The sequence below is a fragment of the Amborella trichopoda genome, chromosome 7 (genome assembly GCF_054954075.1).
Source record: "Amborella trichopoda isolate Santa Cruz 75 chromosome 7, AtrichopodaSantaCruz75HAP2 v2.0, whole genome shotgun sequence".
NCBI classification, from domain to species: domain Eukaryota; kingdom Viridiplantae; phylum Streptophyta; class Magnoliopsida; order Amborellales; family Amborellaceae; genus Amborella; species Amborella trichopoda.
This window is the reverse complement of record NC_142342.1, coordinates 25,714,743-25,741,962: the sequence shown is the minus strand read 5'-3', so window position 1 is coordinate 25,741,962 and position 27,220 is coordinate 25,714,743.

Below are 27,220 nucleotides of genomic sequence, written 5' to 3'. Positions count from 1 at the left end.
AAAAAATACTCTCTTACCCCTTCTCCATATTGAGAAATCGTGGCAAAGACTAATCCACGGAAATTCAGCGAGACCGCTTGAGTATGTGCCAGTCATAAGGGAAGCCCAGGGTAAAGATTTCACCTAAGGGTGGGGTCTTATCCCATTTCCACTGCTTGGTATCTTGGCTCCAGCGGCTATCCTCCCCTTTCCAAGGGTGGTCTGTGTCCCAGCACCCCCTGTTCATAATTCTCCACCAATTCTTATGGCCCTTGGTCACCCGTGTCGTTCTGTCGAAATGGGGCAGCACATACTTGTTGACTGTGGTCACCTCCAAGCATGTGGCCCAAACAGCACGGACATGTCTCGAATGTCAAATCACCTTGCGAGTCCTCAACTCATCCGTCTTCCAATGGGCAGCCTTGCTATGTTGTTTCTCGAAGAACACCAAGAATGAATAACCCTGATCCAGCCCATGCAGCTGGGCGAACCGGTCAGGAAAATAACCCTTATGCTTCGCACCATGGATAGTGCAATAGGCAAGAATGTTGCCTCTAGCAATCAACATATAAATCAATTCTTTCGAGCTGGTGAAGTCACCATCTAGGTGGTGGCGTAGCTCGTCAACATATGCGCGGTCTGTGAGGCTCTCAACTGGAAATGCCATCTGGGTCATATGGAGGTGATCATTGAAAAACAGGCTGTGCGCATGGCTAGGGGGATGAAAAACTACCTTCTGATTGGCAATCTTCTGCAAAGATGGACACATGTTGTGCTCCAGCTCTCTGGTTCTGTGGTATGTATCCTAAAAGTATGCTCCAAGCCAGCCGTACACGTAACGAACAGGGAAAGCGATCTTGAAATCTCCTGCGAAGGCCTCACAATCTTTTATATTGTTCCCTACTTCCTCCCCTTTATATGGTCTTCCCTTGGAGATGGCCCCCAGGCCATGACAAATGCTACACAATACAGGCTATGAGAGTGCATATTCTCTCCCCTGCACCATGTCGCTGGCCACATAAAAGGTGTCGTGACGAATATAGTCTGACCCCCCGAGAAGGGCAAATTTACAAAGAAAGAGTGCCAAGTAAGCCGTCAGGAAGACGTGCACATTCTTCCTCTGCAACTCGAAAACTGGCGGGTTCCCTTCTCCCCCTTCTTCGGCGATGGGCCATCCTCATTTACACAGTGAAGAAGAATTTTACCCACTTGGCTAAGGTAGCTCGCCCCTTTTTGGGCTCGTCATAGAACCGCTGATAGACTTCGAACAATTCCCGAAGCCCGACCGGAGGGGCTTCATTACTCACTTTCTCCCCTCTAAAAATGACTGCGTTTAGGGAAATAAGCTCGTCATACATGGCATCGAGGAGCGACAGCCCACCGACAAATTGCAGGTCCATCAGTGGAATCCCTGCCTCTCCGTGACCAAGCAGCCATGTGTTGCTAGCATGGCTCCAAGACCATGTTTGAATAGTAGTTGTAATAGCCCGTCGCGCACTGGAGGGCAGCCAGTAAAGAGGCCAGCCTCAAAATATCCCTGAAGTCCAGGAGGAATAGCCCTTTAGGTACTGGTGCTCCCCTTGCACCCGCAAACCGGAGGAGGACCATCTCATGCTCGGGGTTTCCACCATTCACTTGCTTAGAGTTGGCAGGTACGCATTAGAGGCAACGTCAACAACTTGACGGGGGTGCTCACAAAGGTGACGCTCAAAGGCCACCTGAGTTCACACATGGCTCGAGTAAGCCAGATTGGCTCACCTCTCACCATGCTCTTGCCGGTGAATGCATCAGTACTGAGCTCCCCTTCTCACAGGAGGTTCATCACGTCTGGAATGGCCCCCAACGACTGGGCCATCGGAACAAAAGCAAAAGAGCACTAGACGACCACGAAGAAATTGCACTCACCAAGGCAGGACTATCGTTGTCTGCCCACTAGGACGCTATCGTCGCCTCGTAAAACAAGGGCAGGACTATCGTCGTCTGTCACTAGGAGGGGATCGCCGTCTCGCAATCAATCAAGGACCATTGGTGTCTCACGAACCAAGGCACATTAATGTCTCGCTCCAACCGTCAACACGCACTGCATGTGCGGCCCTTGAAATCTGTACATTCCTCCTGACACTTGCGATGTGGCTTGTCACCGCACGTGCGGACTCCTCACCTCCTTGACAGTTACAGTCTCCCAACCCTTCGGTTTCCCACTGTAGATTTCTTCTGCCTATCAGGAATCGACTCCCGTACAAGGGGAAAACCCTCTCTCTCCTCCTACTTGTTACTAAAGTTGGTGAAAACCACCGAAAATCCCTGAAAGCTTCCCTACGACCCTGTGGATTGCCCTTCTCCCTGGTTTCCCACTTCAGCAGTCCACCAAGGCTCACCAAAATTTCGTTAAATTTCTAGTGAGCTCAATGCAGTCCCTTCTCCCTCTCTTCCGACAACCAGAGCGCTGACAGAGCCCTCTGAACTCTTTGTGACCTCCTGCCAAGGCCCCAAGAGATCCTCTTCCTTGCTCAGAAAGCTTCGATGCTGGCTGAACACTATTCGCAAGCACGCTGCGAAGCTTCACACTTCCTGAAGTTAATCAGAAAAATTCGTAAAGGCCTTTCTCAAAAAGTTCGAGCTGAGAAGTGTTTGCCGAAAAACCCTTGCCAGGAGCTTTGGCTCTCTCTCTCTCTCTAAAAACCCCTTCTACTATTTTACCATTCGGTAAAACAGTAATGTGGGTTTCTCCCTCCATTATACCCTAGAGATTGCCCTTGACCAACTCAGAATGATGCTGCCGTCTCAGCTCTTGATAGCAATAAGGCCAGGCTGGGGCAACCAAACCCAAGACTAAAGCAGCATCGCTACGCGCCTCATCAAGACTTCGTCTAGGGGGCTAACATCGCAGGCTTTGTTCAGAAGGTTGTCGTCATGCATCTCGTCCAGGGACTACCACCGAGCTCTTCGTCATGAGGCTATTGCCACGCGCCCTGTCAAGGAGTTATCGCCCTACATCTGGCCAAGGGATACTGTCGCGTGCTTTACCAAGCGACCTGACGCCATCATCTAGATCTAATGTTGCACTTAGAGTCATACACAGGTCCTGACGTGCCCGTCCGGACCATCGGCCCATATCCTCAGGACGTTCATTCCCTACACCACAACCACGCCCCTTAGTGAGCCCAGCTTTTAATAATGGTTGTATTCCCCATGGAGTCGCATCGCCATGGTCCGCGCTGCATGACCTTAAACTGTATCGCCATGGTCCGCGCTGCATGACCTTAAACTGCAGCGCCATGGCCTGTGTCGCATGACCTTAAACTGCATTGCCATGATCCCCCTGCATGACCTTAAACAGCATCGCCACGATCCATGTTGCATGACCTTAAATTACATAGCCATAGTCCTTGTCTCACGACTCAAAACTGTATGACCACGGTCCAAACTATATGACGTTAAACTATAGTGGAGGTCTAGTTGCACGACCTCAAACTGCGAAGTCCTTGTCACATGAATTTAAACTTACGACCATCGTCCAGCAGTGTGACCTTAAACCATAGTGCATGTCCAAGCCTAGCGCCGACTATGTCCTTTCGCTTTTCTTCTTCTAACATAGTCGGCAATGCCTAGCACCGACTGTCTCTTCTTTCTCTTCTTCTTCCAATGCAGCCGGTGGCGCCTGACGCCGACTATGTCCTTCTCCCTCCTCTCTCCTTCCTTCTCTCTTCTCTCACACTCTTCTCCTTCTTTCTTCTCCTTCCTCTCTTTCTTTCTCTTCTCCGCTTATTCTCTTACTTCGTATTTTCTCTTTATGATTTCTATGCCTTCTATTATCCTTTCGTTTGACTAAGAGAGGTTGAGATTAGCCTCTTAAGGTAGCCTTGTCGTCTAGCCGTAATTTTGTTGTCAGAATTACTGTGCTCACTTTAGTTCCACAACCGACTAACCATCGCATCTAGCTAGTCAGTATCGGTATTGATGTCTAGTAGTAACTCTATTGAGCTAGTCTGAGTTACTGAGCTCGTTTTACTGCCACGTCAGACTAATTACCTACCAGCTTAGTCACTGTGTATATCTACCCGCCTAGTCATATTCTTCTCTCCCCCATCTTCCTTCCCTTATTCTTCAGTTCTTTTTATGATTGTGCACACTTGTGTACATTCACTAAAGAGGCAATGTGAGATCTGTTGAACCACCTATCTTATAACCTCTGTCATATGTGTGTGATTGCAGAAAACAGGAGAATACAAGCTAAGGGAGGTGATTCCGAACAAATTTTATGACTGGAGGGATTTCTTCATGATCTAAGAGGGCACGAGACAGCTCGAGTAAGTCCCGAACCAACCTTAAATTCCTCTCTCATTGGTTGGTAATACCTGGCCTTGTTCTCGAGTCTCCCCTGAAACCGGAGACTTGTGCTGCCCACCTAACTAGCTTAGCGACTCCACTGGTGACTTACTACCCCTTAGTCGGATCGTTCTTGTTTAGCTAGTTTCTCCTTTTTTATTTTTTGTATGCACACATCACTTATGGCTGCTGGGTTATGTAACCCATTCATCCAGATCGAGGATTTTCTTATCACCGCATTCGCGAGTGTTCCTTGGGAACAAGTTCCTCCAACTTCGTTCCCAACCATCCTTTTGAGCAAAGACCCCTTATCTAGCTCCCAAGTCTTAGACTGGATCGATGTGAGGAGGGACTTGAAGGTCCCTCACTCCCCATCTCCTCGCTCTAGTGGAACCTCTGCCAAGGCACTCTGCATTGGCAGCACGTCTGTTGCCACACACAACATGCACCCAACCACTGACAAGTCACTTGTTGGTGGTACTGCCGGGGAACACCGGAAGGCTGCCTAGTCCCTCTCTGTAGAAGGCAAGCAATTTTCCACTGCTTCTGTGGGTCGCCGCAAGGCTGCCCCCACATTTTTGCACCACCACAAGTCTCTATTTCTAGTGGCTCGACACATAGAGGCAGAGGCCCTGTGGCCTCCACCTCTCACACACACCATAAGGCTCGTGGGTCACCCACCCGAGCCACACCTCGGGTCCGTGCCCAGAATCAGGCCTCTCAAGGCCAGGTTCTACACCCGCTGTGCATATGCATCGCACCACTAGAGGCAACGCCATCATTGCGCCAACCCGAGTATGCAGGAGACGACCTCCTCGTCCTCCTACTCAACACACACATGCGTATCCTGTAAGGGACAGGTCTCCACCTGTTCTCTTACAGACACCTGCTCACAGTTCTCGGCCTCCTAAGGCCAGATCACTTGTTGGAGCCTAGGCTGACCCTCAGGTCAACCGTGATCCTTCTTCGTGGGGTGCACATGCGTTGCCGACACAGACATCCCCTCGCCCTAGACTCAGGCATCCTCATGAGTCAACCCTGGTCTTATTTGCTCCTACTTCTTCGAGCAAGCATCTTCAGCCTTGGTATTCGAAAACATTCCCCAATAGTGCCATCTTGAACCAGCCCTATCATTTTGGTCATGTCTCTAGAGCCCACAAGAGAGCTCAAGGCAATGACCTGATGGAAGATCGAGTTCTTCATCCTCCCCAGCCAAAGATGACCTCAGTCCCTGACCCTCATCCTTTGTTGCACCTGATGGAGACAGCTCTCTCTTGTGTAAGAAGAGCTGACCAGCCACAGTCCCGATCATAGTTTTTGTCCAAGGTCCTTCAAAGCCTCAAAGCAGAGTATGATAGAGGCCTGCAAATTCTAACTAAGGAAGTGACCAAGGCAGTCGAGGCAACCAGCTCTGATAACCCTCTCCACCTGAATCCCTTCTACCCTCTTCAGATGACCAAGCCTGAAGAAGAAGGCCATGATCCTTGCACTGTGGTTAGTGTCGTAGAAGATGACCCAGCCACTCAGCAGCCACAGTCTCAGCACCCTCGAGAATCAATCCTCACACGATCAGCATACAAGAGTCGAGTCCAATCGAGGCACGCTAGCCCCCTACTGACTGATCTACTACGCATGACCCATCAAGTTTGCAAGCCCTCAGCTGTAATTGACGTTGACCTCCATAGAGAAACAATTATCGTAATGGTGAACCTCCAAGGTAGCCCCTCCCTCTGCCTCACAGGATAATTTTGTCCCTCAGCCTATCTCTCAGGCAGACATTGATGCTATGGTGACCCATAACCTAAAGAACAGACAAATCCCAAGCATACAGGGTGTCACGCCTTATCAAAGGCTGTAGCCTTGATACATCAATCAAGTCTCGTTTCCCTCATATTACAAGAAAGGGAAGTTTCCTCTAATCAACAAAACCACATCCCCAAACCAGCATATTGCCCACTTCCAGGCAGCATGTCGAGAAACAGCGGCTTACGGGAGACTTCTTCTCTGTCAGTTTGTTGAAACTAGCCTTTCAGTGGTATGCTCGACTTCCCCCAAACTCAGAACATACATGAGAAGAGAAGGATAAATTGTTCTATCAACGCTTCTATGAGGTCAAGAGAGAGGTCCAAACTATTAATCTTCTCACCCGGACTCAAGATCTCGACGAGCCCGTGGACCCGTTCATATCAAGATTGAGAAATTTGGCCGCTTGCCATCCCAATCCTATGCCTGCGAAGGAAGCAGTTCAACCCTGGTGATGATGTAAAAACCACACAGATCAGTCCGATGAGCGAAACAACCTTGAATATCCCCCACTTTCTAACCTTCTCATCTTTCTTCTTCTTCTACTTCTCATCTTTCTTCTCCTATGTCTCCTGCAGGTACAACCTTGAAATGTTCGGACTTCGAGTCTCTCGATAGAGAATTCAAAAGAATCAACATAAGAAAGATGCAATGGAAACGATTGAGAAAGACCATGGCACAGGCAGCAGGATTCTTAACAGTTGTTAATGCCCTGGCAGCCAAAGCCAAGGAAGAGCCACCTTCTTCAAAGAAGGGCAAAAAGGTCTCGCTAAATGGAGCCTACATACTGGCACATCCTGATGGAGAAGAGGCGATGCCCCCGATCAATGGGAGATACCTAAAGAAGTATTATCCGTGATATTCAAAGGGAAGTGACTCAATGCAAAGCAGCCAAGATAGTCCAAACAAGGTCTAACTCTTTATTGCTGTAAAAACGAGTTACAATTTACAAGCCAAAAAGTCCTTTATCAAGGGAGGTTACAAGCCTCTTGCATCTGATGATAAGAGGACCGTTACAAGTTTCTTGCATTTGAGGATAAGAGGACGATTACAAACCAAAACCTATAGTGTTTCTCTTGCATCTGAGGATAAGAGGACAGTTACAAGCTAAAAGAAAGGCCTTCCTCATGAAGAAGAAGCGAAACCACTTGGAGAAATTATAGACGAGTACCACCAGAGAGAACGATTACAGGCCAAAAGAATAAGCGAACCATTTCCGAGTTAGCTTCAATTCATCTGACGTGTACATCAGACATACAAGCTAGATCTCATCTGACGTGCATATCAAACATACAAGGAAGAATTCTTTCGACGTGTACATCAAACATACAAGGTAGGCTTCTCTAGCAAGGAACTGGTCTACGATGGATAGCATACCCTTTTCACAGTGGATGCTCTTCCATAGAACAACATGGACTTCAATGTTGTACTAGAGCACTTAGCTTCCAACAGGCATCACAAGCCGGGCCTTACCACTGGTCACCACCCTTTACCTACCCATGTCAATGTCATCGGCGTAGAAATTCTCGCATGTAACTTACTGCCACATGCTACGACATTGTGCGCATCATCACGTGCCACATACGCTGATGAGAGCCGTCTGAAGCTAACGCCAGCTATTTCCTCCAAAGACCAGTGTCGCCGGCTGTTTCGTCTAAAGACCAGTGCCTTTCTTGAGGATCAGTGTCAATCGTGTCAGTGTTGGTTATGCTTCTAACCTTCAATGCTGGTTATGCTTCTAACCTTCAGCGCCGACTGTGTCAGCACCGGCTGTGTCAATGCCAGCTGTGTCAGTGCCGGCTGTGCTTCTGTTAGTGTCGGCTGCACTTCTGTTAGCGTCGGCTGCCTGTCCTAAGTCAGCGTCGGCCATGTGCTTCACCGTGGCTGTTCACCTCCCGATCACTCTTTGTTTTCCTCTTCTCTTCACCTCCCAAGACTCCTCATTTTCAAGGCCTAAATCCTTTCACCTCCTCAACGATTGCACGATTTCCAAGCACAACCATTCGCGCTCCCCACGACAGTCCACCTTCAATGACCGTTATGTACCCTGATCCTTCGGTTTCTTGATAGAATTCCTCCTACACAGTCGAAAAGTCACCAAAACCATACCAGGAAACCTTTGCAAGGCCACCAAAGACACTGGGAAACCACCTAAGCCCCTAGAAAAACTCTCAAAGCATGCAAAAATGCCCAATGCTGCACTTCCCGCCTCTCCAACCTGCAAAATCATGGCCAGAGCTCTCCTGTTTCTCGGAAAACTCCCCGAAGAACTCTCCTTTCTCTCTCCCTTCCTGTAACTTCACCAATCCCTGGAAAAAACTTTTGTCAAGCTTGTCGAAACCTTCCCTGTGAGGCTGCCAAAACACATAATCTCTTGTCGGAACACTTAATCTCTTGCCAGAATCCCCCTGCTTGCCGGAGCTTCCACCAAGACCCTCTGCTCACTGTTAAAATTTTGTTTAAGTTTTTACCTTTGGTGAGAAGTGGGGAAAATGGGGTTTGACCCCCTTCTATAGCCATCACTACCCTCAAATGCCCTCACAAAATGGGATACCCAGCCATGTCCAAGGAAAGCCAAACAACAATGAGTCGAGTCAATCTTTGACCCGAGGCCCAAGGCAGCTCTCATCGTCGCCTGTAAAATTCCAATAAACGGGTTGGACCGGGTCGGGCTTTGACCCAAGGGCTTGGTAAAGTTTCATTTGCCGCCTCATAAAATGCCATGTAACACAAACAAGGACCGGGTCATGGCTTAAATATCAATCCATACCCAGCGTCGGCTACACGGTCGAAGTGACCTAGCACCGGCTGTGTTTCAACAACCACAGCGTCGGCTGTATGCCAGCAACTTAGTGCTGGTTGATTTCAAAGCATGTGTCGTCCTCAGTGTCGGCTGTGTTTTTAACAATCTAGCATCGGCAGTGTTTTTAGCAATCTAGCACCAACTGAGTGGTTAAGAAGCAGTGTTGGTCGTCCTCAGCGCTCGTTACGTTTTTGAAGTCTCATCGCCGGCTGAGCACTCACAAGAAATAATGGTTGCTGCACTTGGCACAGGCTGTTTTTTAAGCAGCCTAGGTCGAAGCCGTGTGTGTCCTAATGCTATCCTCAGTGAGGTTGCACCTTGACTCTGACTTATTGAGCCTAGGTCGATCAAAATCAGGTCATGACTTCTCATCCTTAATAGGAGAGCCATACTCGTACTATAATGTCTATTATCCCTAGTGGAGTTTGGGTCATTTTTACTACTGCAACCCCTAGTGGTGCCTCACACTTATTTATTCTGTCCTCAAGGATATAAAAGATCCACATTTCTCTCCTAATCCCCAGTGAACTTTGCTTCCATTTGCCATCCCTCGTTGGGCCACCATCTCCATCTGAGCCATCTACTTGTGAATGGCCTTAATAATTTTATCCCTAGGGAGTCGAATTGTCATCCACAACCATCTGCTTGTGAATGGCCTTAAAACACAGCCAGTAATACCTAGCACCAACTGTATCTTTCTCTCTCCTCTCTTCTTAAAAAAACATAGCCAGCGATGCCTAGTGCCGACTAAGTCCTTCTTGTCCCCTCTCTCTCTAACACAGCTGGTGATTCCTAACGCCGATTATGTCCTCTCTCTCTCCTTCTTGCCCCCTCTCTCTTTATCACAGCCAGTGATACCTAGCGCCGACTATGTCCAATCTATCTTCTTCTTTTAACACAGCCGGTCATGCCCATCACCAACTGTGTCTTCTTTCTCTTCTTCTTCCAACACAGCTAGCGACGCTTGGAGCCGACTGTGTCCTTCTCCCTCCTCTCTCCTTCCTTCTCTCTTCTCTCACACTCTTCTCTGTCTTTTTATTCCTTCCTCTCTTTCTTTCTCTTCTTCTCTTATTCTCTCTTTATGATTTCCATGCCTTCTGTTATCCTTTCGTTTGACTAAGAGGGGTTGAGATTAGCCTCCTATGGCAGCCCTGTCGTCTAGCCATAATGTTTTGTGCCCACTTTATTTCAAAGACAAACTAACCATCGCGTCTAGCTAGTCAGTATCAGTGTTGACATCTAGTAGTAACTCTGTTTAGCTGGTCTGAGTTACCGAGTCCGTTTTACTGGCACGTCAGATTAATTACCTACCAGCTTAGTCACTGTGCTTATCTCCCCACCTAGTCAAATTCTTCTTTCCCCCATCTTCCTTCTCTTATTCTTGTCTTCTTCTTATAAATGTGCATGCTTGTGTACATTCACCAAAGAGGCAAGGTGAGGTCTGTTCACCCACCTATCTTATAACCTTTACCATATGTATGTGATTATAGAAAAGAGGAGAATACAAGCCAAGGGAAGCGATTCCGAACCACTTTTACTAATGGGGGGCTTTCTTCATGATCTAAGACGGCGCCCATGTGAGCCAGCCCGAGTAAGTCCTGAACCCACCTTAAATTCCTCTCTCATCGGTTGGTAATACCTGCCCTTGATCTTGAACTAGGTTCCTGAGAGAGCGATCTCAAAAAGTTCTAGTTCTTCCCTGAAACTCGAGACGTGTGCCGCCCAATAATCAAGATCCGGAGGGAGAGATCGAGGGACCTAACCACCTGCAACGCCAAGAAGTTCATTCCCTGCACCCCAGCCACACCCCTCTGGGAGTCGAGTTCCCAATTACGACTCTTTTCCCTTGGAGTCACATACTCCCCACATAAGGGTCCGTGCTGCATGACCGTAAACTGCATAGCTGTAGTCCTGACCGCTTGACCCTAAACTTCACAGCCACGGTCTAGCTGCACCACCTTAAACTGCATGGTCCAAACTATTTGACCTTAAACTATAGCAAAGGTCTAATTGCATGACCTTAAAACGACATGGTCCTAGCTGCATGACTTTAAACTGTGTAGCCATGGTCCGAGCTATAAGACCTTTAAACTGTAACGCACGTCCCTGTAGCAAAACGATAAACAACACAACAAATACTCCACACGCATGTCTTAAAACTGTGAAATGGATGCACCCCTTTGCTAGGTGTATTCCATCAACATCCCCAGTGGAGTTAGGCGTATGCAAAAGAAAAAGGGAGTCATGCTTACCCCTTCGATCCTCAGTGGTATGTTTCACACCAACAGTGCAGTAGGAGTCACACCTTATCACAACCCACTACCCTTAGTGCATTTGTACTCTAGTATGTCATTCTCATCAGAGTTACATGCACACCATTATTCATCGGCCCCAGGGAGTCACACTTACCCTCTTAATCCCTTGTGACCGCTTGCCACTCCTCGTAGGGCCACCATCCTCATCTAAATCTCTTTGCCTGTGTATAGCCTCAAGTATCTTTATCCCTAGGTAGTCAGATTGTTATCCATAGACCTATTCCCCATGCAGCATCACTTACATGGAGACCCAAACAATGGTCTATGCTGCATGACCTTAAACTGCACAATCATGGTCCGTGCTGTATGACCTTAAATTGTACAACTGTGGTCCGTGTTGCATGACCTTAAACTGCACAGCAGAGGTCTAGTTGCATGACCTTAAACTGCCCAGTCCTAGCTGCATGACTTTATACTGCATAACCATGGTCCGAACTATATGACCATTAACCATAAACTACATCATAGCTTCATGACATTAAAAGGCTTAGCGTCATGGTCCAAACTATATGACCTTAAACTGTAGCGGAGGTCTAGTTGCACAACCTTAAACTGCATAGTCCTAGGTATATGACTTTAAACTGCATAACTATGGTCTGAGCTAAGTGACCTTAAACTATAGTGCACATCCTGGCCGTATGACGTTAAACTTCTTTGCCCAAGTCCAGGAGGCATGACCTTAAACTTGCCCCCACATACACGCACACCCCCTTTTTCGTGCATTTTCATGAACCCTTCCCTAATTGACCCATTCGTGAGCGCGCACCACCTTCGTTGCTTCCCTAGTGAACCCATTCACTTCACTACCGCTATTCATCATTCCCCCATGAGTCTCACCCATGCTCACGAAATGGTGAACCATCTCGCCATCCATACTCATCATTAGCTAGTGGGCCACCATTTTTCACCTGCAATTCATACACCTTCCATCTTTCATAGGTAACCTCCTGCCATCTCCCCATACTCACTCTATGGCCTCCACCGACTGCCATTCATCACCACTATGGTCCAACTATATGACCTTAAACTATAGTGCACGTCCTGGCAGTATGAAGAGAAAAGGCTTTGCACAGGTCTCGAAGGCATGACCCTAAACATGGCTGCACAAAAACAAAATGGGCATGGTGTACACCTGAACAAGGGAACGCCATGAGTAAAAATGATGGATGGGCATGGTCACAAAACCAAGAATAAAAGAGTTCCGTGAAAACAAAAAGCAGGCGCGGTGAAAACCCTGAAGGGCACCGTGAGTAAAAATGGATGAAAAGGGTGGACACGGCGGCAGAGTCATGGGTAAAAGAGCCCAAAAACAATGGAAGTTGGTGAAAACCGTCTTCACGGCGCCACTTCCCTTGTTCAAGTGAAAACCCACAAAAAGGCGCTTGGACCAACAAAACAGGTTGACACAGCACCACAGCCTCAGCTGACACACAATTGCCAAACAATCATAATTCTGGTTGGCGAGGTCTACCTAAAATCCTCAACTGCTAGCATCCAATCATAAACACAAAATGGCTCATCCAGGAGTGAGATCCTCATAAGATCTCCCACACTTCACCTCCAAAAACAAGAGTTCTTGAGGGTGAGGATGATGACTGAAAGATCCCTCCAAAATGCTAAAGATCTCCACGAAGGCAAGAAACTGATGAAGCCAGGGCCTAACCTGCTAGAGACTTCAGGGTAATGTCTCGCCATGAGGTTGCCTCGCCTAAAACCTTCCTTAACTAACAGGCCCAGATTTTCAGGACAGGCTGCTAAAAAGCCCCCAACTGGACCCAGCAGGATGGGGCCCATGAGGCCGCCTCGCCAAAATTCCTTCTAACCGACCGACCCAAACTTTCAGGATAGGTCAGAAGCCCCCGACTGGACCCACTGGACGGGACCTACAGAGATACCCTGATCATCAAAAGCAAACCCAGTGTAGCAGCAAATAATGCCAACCAAAGGTTCATAGCACTTGGCCTCCAAATAGGCTCGATTTTGACCAATGAGGTCCCTATAATATCCTAAAGTTGTCAGAATCACAAATTGTCCCTCAAGGGTGAGGACTTCGACAAGATCCTTCAAAAAATCTCTTCTCCCCCTAAAGTCTCGACGGGTGGACCTGTACGTTGCGTCCAAACAACTGAGCATCCTAATTACAGCATTGCGTGAATCTCCTTGGCATTCACGTAGTCCTGTGGCTAACCAAGGGAAATTTCTCGAAAGATTGTACTTCGTGCTTCTCTCGAAGTACAACATTTGGTAGGGCATATTGTTGGAAGACATTTTTCATTATCCTGGGTCCCCGGTGAATAAAGCCTAACAAACAGTGGAAATTCCAACAGTATCAGAATAGCCCCTGAACTGGTCAAGATCTTCATAAGGACTCTCAAAATTCTCCTGCCAAGTTTTGTCACCTTTCAATATGTCAAAAGCAACACAAACTGAGAAACAATTTCGATAGAATCAGTCTCTAGCACCTTGAAACGGACCATATAACTAGAGTTATATTTTCGAGGTCTCTACTTTCTATGAGACCACTGCCATTGGATTTGGTACAGTTGAAAACCCCCTGGGTCAAATTTCAACTTTAACAGACATCCCAGGAAGACATTATAGGTGAAAGAGCGAAATAGGAGGAGCTGCACTCTATTCCCATGCCCTCACCCTGCATCTCAACTCCATTAAAGGGGTAGTCACAATCAGTGACTTTCGCCCTTATATCTCCCTCGTCCGAGATCGGATCATGCTCAAACTTGATGAAACGTGTTTGTCTCATCGAGATGAGTGTTTTGATATGTGGCACACCCCACGATGACACTAGAGCACGATGAAAAGCTAGAGAGAATTTGCTAATCCATGCAGGAAAATCAGCAGCATCATGCCTCGCTCGAGCAGCCAAATCTTGCAGCTCGTGAGCCCGATCGATGTTAAACCATCTCATGCGTAAGGCCTAGGGCTATTTCGAAACAGTCGGATTTCGCACACGAAGCTGACGAAGTGACTGCAAATTCCATCATCGAAATTCCAGATTCCAACCAAACTTTCAATGTTGCAAAGTCTTCATTCGGCCATGGAATCGAGTTGCGTTTGTTGCCCCGCGATCGTGACAGTATGGTCAGTGTGTTTCAGTGAAGAAATCACATAAAAACATCAAGGAACGAGCATACAATCGATCTAAAGTTTCAAGATTCATTTTAATTTCAAGTCACATGATCGTGCCTTAACAACATGATCCATGGCTCAAAGTTTGTATCCAATCTATCGTCATGCTAAGCCCTATAAGAAAACAACCGTCTTTCGATCAAACTGGCATCAGAACGACCCTGGATCATCCATGAAAAATCATGTACATTCTAGGGCAACACAGGGACTGTCTTGAAATTCCACAACTTGTTAGGAAGGGGCAAATCTATCATTTTGCACCCTATTTCAGTTAAATCTTAATTTCCAGCAATTAGGTTTAATTTTGATCAATCCCCCATGTTGAGCTTCTCTTTTATGCTTGCCCATCGCCCGCATGCAGGCTCCTTTCGTGCCTTTCTGCGCTATCGTCATGTGCAGGCTTCTTTTTCTCATTTGGTGCTCGTCGCCGCGTGCAAGCTCCTTTCATGCCTCTCTCCACCTATCGCCATGCGCAGGCTTCTTTCGCTTGCTAGGTGCCCATCATCGTGTGCAAGCTCCTTTCGTGCCTCTCTGCGCTTATCGCTGTGCGCAGGCTTCCCTTGTGTCCCATGCCTATCGTCGTGCACTCTACGAGAGGTAATCTTCTTGCGACTTGTGAGAAGTTATCGTTGTGCAGCTTGTCAGAAGCTATCACCATCCGCAAGGGACCTACTTGCGCTGCCAACGGGGATGCTTATTATCGTCCATGAGTCTCTCTTGTGTCCCACATCTAGCACTGTGTGCCTCATGGGGAGCTATCACCGTGAGCCTCACCAGAAGCACTCGCCGCCTACAAGGGACATGATGTCTTCTCATGATGCTAATACTGAGGCTTATTGTTGTCTGGATGCTTCCTCCTTCCACTCCATCACTCTCTCGTATGAACGTAGATTTCCCTAAGACAAGGGTGGGCCTTTTGGCCCACTTGTCTTGAAAATTAACCATGTTAGTGCTATGTAGAAAACAAGGTGATCAAAGGTTAAGGGAGGTGATTCCGAACTAACTAAAGCAGCTGGGGGGCTTTTCGTGATCTAAGAGGGTGTCTACGCGAGTCAGCCCAAGTAAGTCCCAAACCAACCTTAAATCCCTCTCTCATCGATTGGTATACTTGCCCTTGCTCTTGAACAAGGTTTTTGAGAGAGCGATCTCAAGTCTTGAGTTCACTATAAACCTGAGATACATGCCACCAGATCATCTGGATCCGGAGGGTGAGATCGAGGCACCTAACCAAGGGCCATCAAAGGTCAAGCCCTAGCATACTTTCTCGTGGCTCACCCAGTTCCTTCGAAATCTCCCCTGTCAAGTGATCTCCCAAATGAAGAAGTTTTATATACAGCACTAGCCCGGCCATGGGAGATGTGTTTCAACGGAGCATTCCAGTCTGATAGAGGGGGTGCCAGAGTCATGTTCCTTACTCCCCATGGTGGAATGATTCCTCTATCCTTCTCGCTCGTCGAGGCATGTTCTCATAATGATGGTGAATATCAAGCCCTCATAATTGGATTGGAGATCACCCAAGAGCTAGACCTAGAGCAGCTGAACATCTTCGGTGACTCTGAGCTCGTCATCTGGTAGCTTAAGGTAATTTGTGATGTCAGGAAGGATACTCTCAAGCCTTATCATGACATGACTAAATCTTATATGGCCCAGTTTGACGATTTTTACCCAAGTCATATCCTTAGAAGGCTAAATTTGCAGGCCAATGCGATGTCATAGCTTAGGGCCATCATTCAACTATCTTCATTGGGGCCCATGCCTGTCTGGGTGAAGAAATGGAGACATGTTGACTTGAGAACCGAAGTTGATGCAGATGATGAAAGAGATGTCTTCCCTGAATGCCCACCTTATCCATTCAGAGCACTCCTTGCAGCTAAGGATGTCATTAAGGTAGAGCAGGAAATGTCTCGAGGTAAAGAAGCGAAGGCTGAGAAGAAGGAGCCTGAATTCCTCGACCCGATGTGTGCAGAAGTTGAGCAAGTGGAAGATGGAGGGAGCCTATCATGAACTTCATAAAGCATGGAGGGCTGCCCGAGGATTGGGCGGAATGCAACGGTATACGATGAACTTCATAAATGTTATCTTTCGCTAATCATTTCACGAAATTCTCCTCAAATGTGTCGATGCACCAGAATCAAATAAAGTACCGGAAGAAGTGCATTCAGGTATCTGCGGGGTGCACCAATCCGACCCTAAGCTCTATGAACGCAAACGTAGACACGGCAATTACTGGCCTTCAATGGTGGCTGATGTCCAAAACTATGCTAATATATGTCTGGTGTGCCAAATGCACTCAAGCCTCATTCATCAACCCTCAGAGCCTCTCCATCCTACAGTGACAACATGGCCCTTTTCCCAGTGGGGTATGGACATTGTAGAACTCATCAACCCTCCTTCTACCTTGGGTCATGCCTTCATCCTAGCAGCGACAGATTACTTTTGTAAATGGTCTGGAGCGGCCCTCTCAAACAAGTTCCAGGGGCCATTGTGGTCAACTTCGTGAGTCACCACATCATATGTAGGTTTGGGGTTCCGGACCCAATAATCTCTGCCCTAAATTCAGAAGCCATCATGTTGATCGCCTAGTTAACTAGTTCGGCTTTGAGTGGAAGTACTCGACCATGTACCACCCTCAAGGAATTGGTTTAACTGAGGTGTGCAATAAAGCCCTATGCTGGGTGCTCCAGAAGTCAGTTTCGAAGTCAAAGAAGAATTGGCATGAAAGGCTACCTAAAGCTCTGTGGGCCTATCACACCACCACTCAGAATGTTACAAACTCTACTCCTTATTCCCTAGTTTATGGAGGTGAGGCAGTTTTAGCCCTCGAGGTTCAAATATCCTCACTCTGTGTCGCTATACAGGGACTGACTGAAGATGAGAGGGTCAAGCTCCGTTATCAGAAGTTGGATGCTCTTGATGGAAAGACGCTAGATGCCCAAAAAAACCTTGAGTTCAATAAAGGGAGAATGAAGACAGCCTTTGAAAAATCTATCAAGATTCGCTCATTCGCTCATGGGGATTCAAGAGACTGATTATCATGCATGGACACCGCAAAGGAAAGTTTGAACCTAAGTGGGAAGGTCCCTTCATATAAAAAAAAGGTCACGCCAAACGGGGCCCATATACTGGCAAACTCTGATGAGTAAGAGGCAATGCCCTTCATTTCTTTCATTGCAGACATCCATTATCAGGGAGGTTATAGATATAGTATCAACAATTGCTCTTGGTTCAGAGAAAAAGACGATGTTCATGCTAAAGTGTTACTCTTGCTTCTAAGGAGGACCGACTATTTTCGAGTCATATTCCATTCATCTGACGAAGTATGATCGGTTTTCAGGAGAGGGAAGAAGTACTCTAATAGATTCTATAAGACATACAAAGCTGACTTCCCTAGTAAGGAGCTGGCCTATGATTGATTCCCTTCCTCCAAAACAACATGGACTTCATTGTTGCGCTAGAGGACTTGGCTTCCAATAGAACACAATGACCAGGCCTTCTCGTTTGCCATCACTCTTAGCCCCCACGAGACATCGTCATCCATGGTCATCACCCACACAACCCAACGTTGTGCACAACAATCACCTCGTGCAACCCAAAACCATGCGTAACCATCGCCGTGTTCAACCTAACGTCATGCACAACCATCGTCGTGTGCAACTCAATGCCGCATTCTACCATTACCATGGGAAGGCCAACACCACCCACGACCATTGCTGCGAGCAGCATGCTACCGAGCATGGTTGTCGCTGCAAGAAGCTTAACGCCGTGCGAAGGCAGCACTGCATATGACTTAATGCCGCATATTCCCTTGTCGTGCTCTGGTTCCCACCGTCCCCAATTCCCAGGGGGAATTAACCCTCAAGCCTCTTCGGTTTCCCGAACTATTGCCCCTCGGTGATGGTCAACCTGCTCGTGACCTTTCGCCTCCACCGCAGTCCTTCGGGTTTCGTCGAAAACTCACCTCCATCAGTCGGGAACCCTTGTCTAACCTTGTTCTTTCCCATACCAATGTTTCCTCTCCTCGCCGAAAATCCTTCTCCTTCCCTGTCGCTGAACACATGTCCGCCAAAGTCTTCTAACCTCTCTGCAACTTGTCGGTAACCACAGAACTACCAAAAAATCACTGCAACTCTGGCAGAGTACCCTTGCGACTCTCGCAGTTTCTCCAGAGTCTCGGTAAAAGCTCCTAGAAGTCCTTGTTCCTTACTTGAAAAAGCCTTAACACTCTTAGAAAACATCTGCAAGCACATTGCAAAGATTAGCGACCTGCTCAAGTTCACTAAAAAGCTCTTGAAGGCCTGTATACTGCGAGTTTTGGCCGAGAAACTATTGCCGAAGGTCTCTTGACAGAAATTTCGACTGTCTCTACCTGAAACTCACTTCACTGTTTTACCTTTTGGTAAAATAGGAAAATAAGGTTTTACCCCCTTTTATAGTCTGTAGTGCCACAAAGTACACCTCACAAGTTCAAAATGATGCCTTAGTTCACTTCCTTAGACGACGATAGGTCTAGGCCGGGGCCGGTCAAGCCTAAGGCCCAAATACGAGTCGCTGCCACCTGTGCCTCATGAACCTACGCCATCAGTTGCTATCGCTATGCCTTATTGCCATGTGCTTCAACAAGGAGCTAATGTTGTGTGCTTCACCAAGGAGCTAATGCCATGCAATTCACCAAAAGCTATCGCCACGACCTTCACCAAGGAGCTAATGTCGCACGCCTCACCAGAAGCTATCGCTGCGAGCTTCACAAGAGGCTATCGTTGCGCGCTTCACTAAGGCCTAACGTCTTGCGCGCATCATCTAGGCTTAACGCCACGTGTGTCATCCAAAATTTAGTGTCATGTGCATGCTATGGCATTTCCATCTGAACCATCATTCTGCATCCCCAGGGAGTTCATTTCCTGCACCATAGTCCTCACTCCTCAGGGAGTCGAGTCTCCAATTATGGCTCTATTCCCCATGGACTCACATTCCCTTGCCACCACAACGGTCTAGGTGCATGACTCTAAACTGCATAACCATGGTCCAGCTGTATGACCTTAAACTGTAGTGCATGTCCTGACCACATGATGTTAAAAGGCTTAGCATCATAGTCCAAACTATATAACTTTAAACTGAAGCGGAGGTCTAGTTGCACGACCTTAAATTGCACAGTCCTCATTGCATGACTTTAAAATGCATAACCATGGTCCAGCTGTATGACCTTAAATTGTAGCGCATGTCCTTGCTGCATGACGTTAAAAGGCTTAGCACCATGGTACAAACTATATGACCTTAAACTGTAGCGGAGGTCTAGTTGCACGACGTTAAACTGCATGGTCATAGATGTAGGACTTTAAACTGCATAGCCATTGTCCAAGCTACAAGACCTTAAAACCTTTACACATGTCCCCATAGCAAGACGTTAAACCACGCGACAAATAGTCCATGCACAAGACTTTATATTGTGAAATGTGCACACCTCTTCACCGGGTGTATCTTACCACCATCCCCAATGGGGTTACATCTATATTCCAGACTATCATTTCAGTGGAGCTACATGCAAGCCACTGTCTCTCATCCCCTCTAGGAGTCACATCCATAGTACAGCAAGGACTTAGTGTCATTCTTACCTTTTCAATCCCCATGAGGTTGCATCTGTGCTCCGGCCTATCATTCTCAGAGGAGTTACATATCATTAGTCATTATCTCTGTGGAGTCATGCTTACCCCTTTAATCCCGTGTGGGTCAGTCGCGCACCAAGCTATCCTACCCCCAGGAGTCATACTTGTCCCCTAATCCCCAAGGAGTCGAATTACTATCCATGGACCTATTCCCCATTGAGATTCACGTACAGGGCAACCCACCTAAATGATCTAAGTGGACGACCCTGAGCTGCATGGTCCAAACTATATGACCTTAAACTGTAGCGGAGGTTTAGTTGCATGACCTTAAACTGCATGGTCCTAGCTGCATGACTTTAAACTACATAGCCATGGTCCAAGCTATATTACCTTCTAGTGCACATCATGGCCGCCTGACGTTAAACTGCTTTGCACAGGTCTCGGAGGCATGACCTTAAAATATGCCCCCACACACGCCCACAGGCCTTTTGCATGCACTTTCATGCACACCTTCGCTAATCGACCCGATCGTGTGTGAGCACCACCTTCATTACTTCTCCAGTGAGTCCATTCACTTCGTTACTACCATTCATCATGCTCACAAAAAGGAGAACCATTCCACCATTCATACTCACCGTCATTTAGTGGGTCACCACTTTTCACCCACCATTCATATATCATCCATCCTTCATTGGTAGCCTTGTGCCATCGCCCCAAAGTGAGTCAAAACCACCACCATACTCACATCATGGCCTCCACAGACTGTCATTAATCACCACCACGGTCCAGCTGTATGACCTTAAACTGTAGTGAGTGTCCTGGCCACATGACATTAAAAGGCTTCGCACAGCTTCCAAAGGAATGACCTTGACCACGCCTTCACAAAAAAAAATAAGGATAAAAAAAATGAGAGGCATGGTGCATTCTTGGACAAGGGAACGCCATGAGTAAAAATGACTGATGGGCATCGCCATGAAACCATGAGTAAAAGCATTCCATGAAAACAAAAACCCGAGCACGGTGAAAAGCTGAAATGGCATCATGAGTAAAAACGGATGAAAAAGGGTGGACATAACCACAAGGTCATAGGTAAAAGAGCCCAAAAATAAAGGAGGTTGGTGAAAACCGTCTTTACGGTGCCACTTCCCCAGTCCAGGTGAAAACCCGCAAAGGGCGCTTGGACCAATAAAGCAAGTTAACGCAGCATCAGAGCCTCAACCAACACCCAATTGCCAAACAGACATAACTTTGATAAGCAAGGTCCATGCAAAATCCTCAGCTGTCAGGATTCATTCACAACACAAAATGGCTCACCTGGGAGTGAGATCCTCACAAGATCTCCCAAAATTAAATACTACAATCAAAAAGAGTCCCTGAGGGTGCAATGAACAATAAATCCCTCAAAAAGTTTGTTTACAATGCAAAATCAAAGTGATCTATCAATGAAGATCGCTAAAATCTAACACTTTAATTTGATAAATATGAAATATAAAGAAATTGTAGAGAAAGTGGAAACAATCGAATTTAGATTTGAGATCTAACCAGAAAGAGCAGATCCGCTCTCAGATCAGCGGCGGAGCCAACATGATCTAAGGCAAATTAAAATACGATTTTTTAATCGAAACACATAAAAATCGTATCAAAACAAATAAATAAAATAAAATGAAGAAGAAATGAAGGGAGCATGAGTACCTGACCGGGCTGGATAGCCCTGGACTCCCGAGCCCCTGAGGGTTCGCCCGTATCAGTACCGGTTCCTCTTAAGTCTCTCTGATCAAGATATTAGCCAGCCAGTCTTGATTGGATAGTGTGGCTGTGCCCTGGATCTGGTTTAGAACTAGGGTTCTCAGGAGGCTAAGTTTTCCTCATGTAAATTCTAAGGTTTTGCTCTCTCTGTATTCTCTTTTTCTTTCTCTCAGGTTTCTATCTCTATCTCAGGTGTTCTCTCTGTCAGCCCCCAAATCTCTAAAATTTCTCAGGTCTCTTCCCAAGGGTTTTCTTTCTCTTTTCTTTTTCTCTCCTGTAGTCCATCCCACCTTTCTCTCTCCAATGTCCCCCCTAAATGGTCCCCCAAGATATCCTAAAAAGCAGGAAATTATCTTGGGGAGAATATCTCCCGCAACCAACGTATTCACCAAGTCAAAACGTGTTTTGGAGGCTCACGGATTTGGGTGACACAAGTCGTGCCGCTTGGGCGGCACAAGTCATGTTGCCTAGGTGACCCGAGTCATGTCGCTTGGGTGGCACAAGTGGTGTCGCATGGGCAGCACAAGTCATGTCACCTAGGCTGCACAAGTCGTGTCGCACAAGCAGCACAAGTCATTCTGCACAAACCAAATTTTTTCAAAATTGAAAATTTTCACTTCTAATGTGTTCCTCAGCCTCTCATGAAGCTCTCAGAGAAAATTTGGGTCAAAACAAATTTTTTCCTATTTGTAATGATTGTTTTGGTAAAACAGGGAATTTACAAGAATCTGAGCTCAAACAGGGTGTAACAAGGTTTCTGGGCTGGCAGAATAGTTCTGGGTCCAAAAGTAAGTTGTGTGACTTATGGATTTTGGGTTTACTAAGTCAATGTGATCCTAAGGGTCCAAGAAAATCAAAGAATTTGCCAGATTTAAAATGGGGTGTCTACAGTTGCCCCTCTTTAGCACTCCCTGTCCTTCGAGGGACATGCTAGTGGTAAAGAAGTAGACACTCTGGCATTCGCTGTCCTTCGAGGGGCAGGACGTTAAAGATAAAGTAAACATTTTAAATTTTGTCCTGACGTCACTGGGCAAAAGGCACACCAACTATCCCTCCAAGTCATTGCGCTCCCAAGCTCACCCACCTAGGGCATTTTCATCCTAGGGTTTTCAGCATGAGACGACGGCGAGTTCGTAAGCTTGAAACACGAATTGGATTTTATAGCCATGCCATTTAACTTTAGAGATTTGCAATTTGAAATTTTTAATCTTGACATTTCTTTGATCTTCCTAAGGTTGTCTATAGGAAAAATCTTTCTATAAGAAGAGACTTGTCTAGCTGAATTCGAAGAGAGAGAAGAGGCAGCAACACAGTAAACATGGAAAACGTGGTATTCATCATGTACAGGTGTCTAAGATCCATCATTTTAGAAAATGTTTTTAGAAATTTTGAAAGTAGGAAGAGATTTGAAATAGACCCCAGAGCAGGGACAGGTTACGATTTTAACAAGGAAACTAAAGTTTTTTTAAATCACACATTGTGAAAATTTTGAAGAGAGAAAGATATTTTTTAAAAAAAAGTTGGTTAGCAGTTTTAACTCCTGCAACCATAGAGCCCTCTAAGCACTTTAACATCATGCAGTGATGGACCAGACACCCGAGCCATTTACGTCATACAGGGATAGACATTTTAACAAGGTGGTTGTGCCTTGAACACGTTGAACAAGGTGGTTGTGCCCTGAACAAATTGAACAGGGTGGTTGTGCCCTGAACTCATCCAAAAATTTTATGGCGTACGGGGCTAGACGTGTGCACTGGGCGGTTGTGCCCGGAACATATTGAACAGGGTAGTTGTACTCTTAACACATCTAAAATTTTACGTTGTACGGGGCTAAACATTACCTGCCTCGGCACTTTTACGTCACACGAGTTTGACATTGAACTGGATATACCTTACCTTTAGCATCATATAGGGTTAGACATGTGAACAGGGTGGTTGTGCCCTGAACACATTCAGAATTATATGTCATACGGGGCTAGACGTTACCTGTCTCGGCTCTTTAACTTCGCATGAGTTTGATGTTTTTTCCGATCTCGTCTCTTTAACGTCGCATGAGTTTGACGTTTTTCCGATTTCGCCTCGTTAACATCACACGAGTTTGTTATTTTAGCTCAGGTTTTTAACGTCGCACGAGTTTGACGTGTTAGCTCGGTTTTTTAACGTCACATGAGTTTGACGATCTAAATCATGGTTGGCAGTTTAGGATCATGCCACCATGGAGCAAAATATTTTTCTGAAATTGGTTGGTAGTTTAGACTCATGTCACCGAGGAGCAAAATATTTTGAAATCGGTTGGCAATTTAGGCTCATACCACCGAGGCGCGTTTTTATTTTTTTGAATTTTTTGAAATTTTTTGGAAAGTTGGTTGGCAATTTAGGTTTATGCCACCGAAGAACATTTTTTGGAAATTTGGTTGGCAATTTAGGCTCGTGCCACCATGGTGCAAATTATTATTTTTTTATTGAATTTGTTTTGAAATTTTTATTTTTCTTAAAAACTGGTTGGCAGTTTAGGCTCATGCCACCGAGGGGCGATTGAAATTTTTGAACATTAATTAAAATGTTCAAAAGCACTAGTAAAAACACATGACAAAACCAAATTTGATCCCTGGAAAGACCCCCAAAATTGAGTGGGGAAAATTTCGGGAAAGCATTTTTGGGCGACAAGAGGCATGTCACCCTCATATGCTGAGTTACACCAGGCATGTCTCCCTCACAGGCAGGGTGACACCAGGCATGTCGCCCATTTCAAAAAAAATAATTGTTCTTTTATTTTTATTTTATTATTATTATGTTTTGGCTGGGCAACACCAAGTGTGTCACCCATAAAAAAAATTTCTATTTTTTTTTTTATTAAGTATTGCTGCCCAAGTTGTGAGGTCTTTCTCAACTTTTGCACCTGTTATGGGGAGTGAAATTTTTTTTTATTTCCCTTGTTGGGGAGTCTTTACTAGGCTTGCCCCTGTAAGTGTGAAATTTTATTCATCGAAGCATAGTAAAACACTTTCTTTGCACACACTTTTCAAACTCAATATTTACAAACTCAGCCCCCTAGTTGTGGGGCTTTTGTCTGATTTTTCGGCTACTAGGTCATCGTACGCACACACGGGGATGAGCTTGCTTCAGTTTGCTTCACGGGATCGAATCAAGAAGAAAACACTCCCAAACTAGCCAATATTGTCATTGGCGAGGTTGATCCATCTCCGATATGTGGTAGTTGATAGTTATACTCATACAACCATGGAGTGTCTGACTAGTTTTAAGCCTTCATAACAGGCGTAGGAAGTTGGCTTCGAGAATGAGATCAGATTCACTAACAATTTAGCCTCTTGTAGTGATGGAGGAAGTCCTTTCTAAAAGGGTTTTGTTTTTTTTAAATGAATGATTTAAAAGTCAATTTGATGAGTATTCTCAAAAGGGACGGGCCTTACAGTTTCACCACTCGTGGCCCCTTTGGTGGTACTTTTCTTTATTATTCTCTACTCAAAGATGATGAAAGGATTCCCACAGATCTCGGAATCACGAAGTTGTCTTTTACCTTTGGAGCTTTGCTCCTCTACTTCACGGATCCATGAAGAGTCCTCAGAATTCTTGTCGGGAATCCATCTTGGAGGGTCTCTACGTTTTCTAGGGTTCGTTGAAATCACTTTGGTTTTTCATTCATGTCACCCTCGTACATCTTTCTGAGTTGGTTCTGTTGGGAACCTGCAGATTTTAGGCGGAGTCTTCATCCTCAGGGTCTGTTTGTGCAGTATTATTGGAACTTGCAAGTATTTGTTTGTACTTGAGTGTTTTGCATCGAAAGCTACTTCTTGGAGATATTTTTATTCATTTTACCCGTGATGCCTTTTAAAGTTTTCACCACATCTATTTTTTTATATATATATTTTTTTATTTTATATTTTTTTATTTTTCTTTGTGATGCCTTTTCAGGTTTTCACTACATTTTTTAGCCCATTACGAGTAGTATTTTCTGAGATACATTGCATTAATGAGGTCATTGAGTTCGTACCTGTCCTGATTTTTTATCTTATAAGAATTGTTTTCATGCACTCGGGTAACCACGAATGGCCCCTCCCAATTAGGTTTGAATTTGCTTAAATGGTGTGGATTTGCAAGAGTGTGGAAGATATTCTTAATTACCATGTTCCTTCTCTGAATTGTCTCTTCTTTGGTATGCCCTCTCGGTTCTACGCTGGTAAGCAATGATATTCTATGTTGCTTGCAGTCGTTTTTCATCCAAGTTAATGAGGGCGGCGATTTGTGCTTCGATCTTTTGTTTCTCATCTGAATTTTTATGAATAAGGACTCCGAGAGATGGTATCTCAACTTAGATAGGTAGCACTGCTTCCATATCATACGCCAATGAGTATGGGTTCATGTCAGTAGGAGTCTTCTCAATTGCCCGGGAAGCCCATAGCGCGTCATTTAACTTTTCGTGCCAATCTTTCGCACCTTCTATTATTGTGCCTATGATTTTGAGAAGTCCCATATTTGTGGCCTCTACTTGTCCGTTTCCTTGACGGTAGTAAGGTGTGGAGAATTTCTGTGTTATCCCAAATTTTTTGTACACCTTAGCGGCCTTCCCATTTTTGAGATTGGATCTGTTGTCAGTGATGATTGACTCAGGAACTCCAAATTTGAATACGATGATATTCTATATGAAACAGGCAACATGTTGGCCTTCGATTTTAACAAATGACGCGGCCTCGACCCATTTAGTAAAGTATTATGTAGCTGTTAATATAAAACGGTGGCCATTTGAGGCTTTTGGTGATATCATTCCAATGATATGAAGTCCCCACATGGCGAAGGGCCATAAGGGCGGTGTTGAATTGATTGATACAGACGATGCATGAATGAGGTCTTCATAGAGTTGACATTTGGGACACCTCTTAACGAACTTTCAGCAGTCTTCAGCCATGGTGGTCCAGTAATAGCCTTGACGCCTGATTTTCTGAGCTAAGGCAACTACTTTAGAATGACCTCCTTCATTGTGCAACTCTGTCAGCACTTGGTCAATTTCTGGCTGATCGAGACATCGTAGAATGATGCCATCGAAGGACCTTTTGAATAGGAGATCACTTCTTACTAAGAATCCCATAGAAAATGTTCGAAGGGCTTCTTTATCCTTTTTGGTGACTCCTTTGGGGTATAAACCATCCTTTAGCAGGGACAGAACAACATGGAACCACTGTTTCGCTTTGACTAGTGCATGTGAAGCCATGAATGACACTTCCCCATCATTCTCATTTTCTTGATCTATTTCTTTTCCAATCTTTGGTGGGGAAGGGTCATGTTTGTTTTTGATGTAGAATGGCAGCGTTGTGATTTTTGGAGGAATATCGACTATTGAAGCAAGGATTGCAAGGATGTCGGTGAATCAATTTCCCTAGTTACATGCTGAAAGGTGATTTTCTTAAAGAATGGAATCATCTTTTCCCCTCTTCTTAATAGGGTTTTAACTTCTCTTCTTTCACTTTACAAATCCCTTGAAC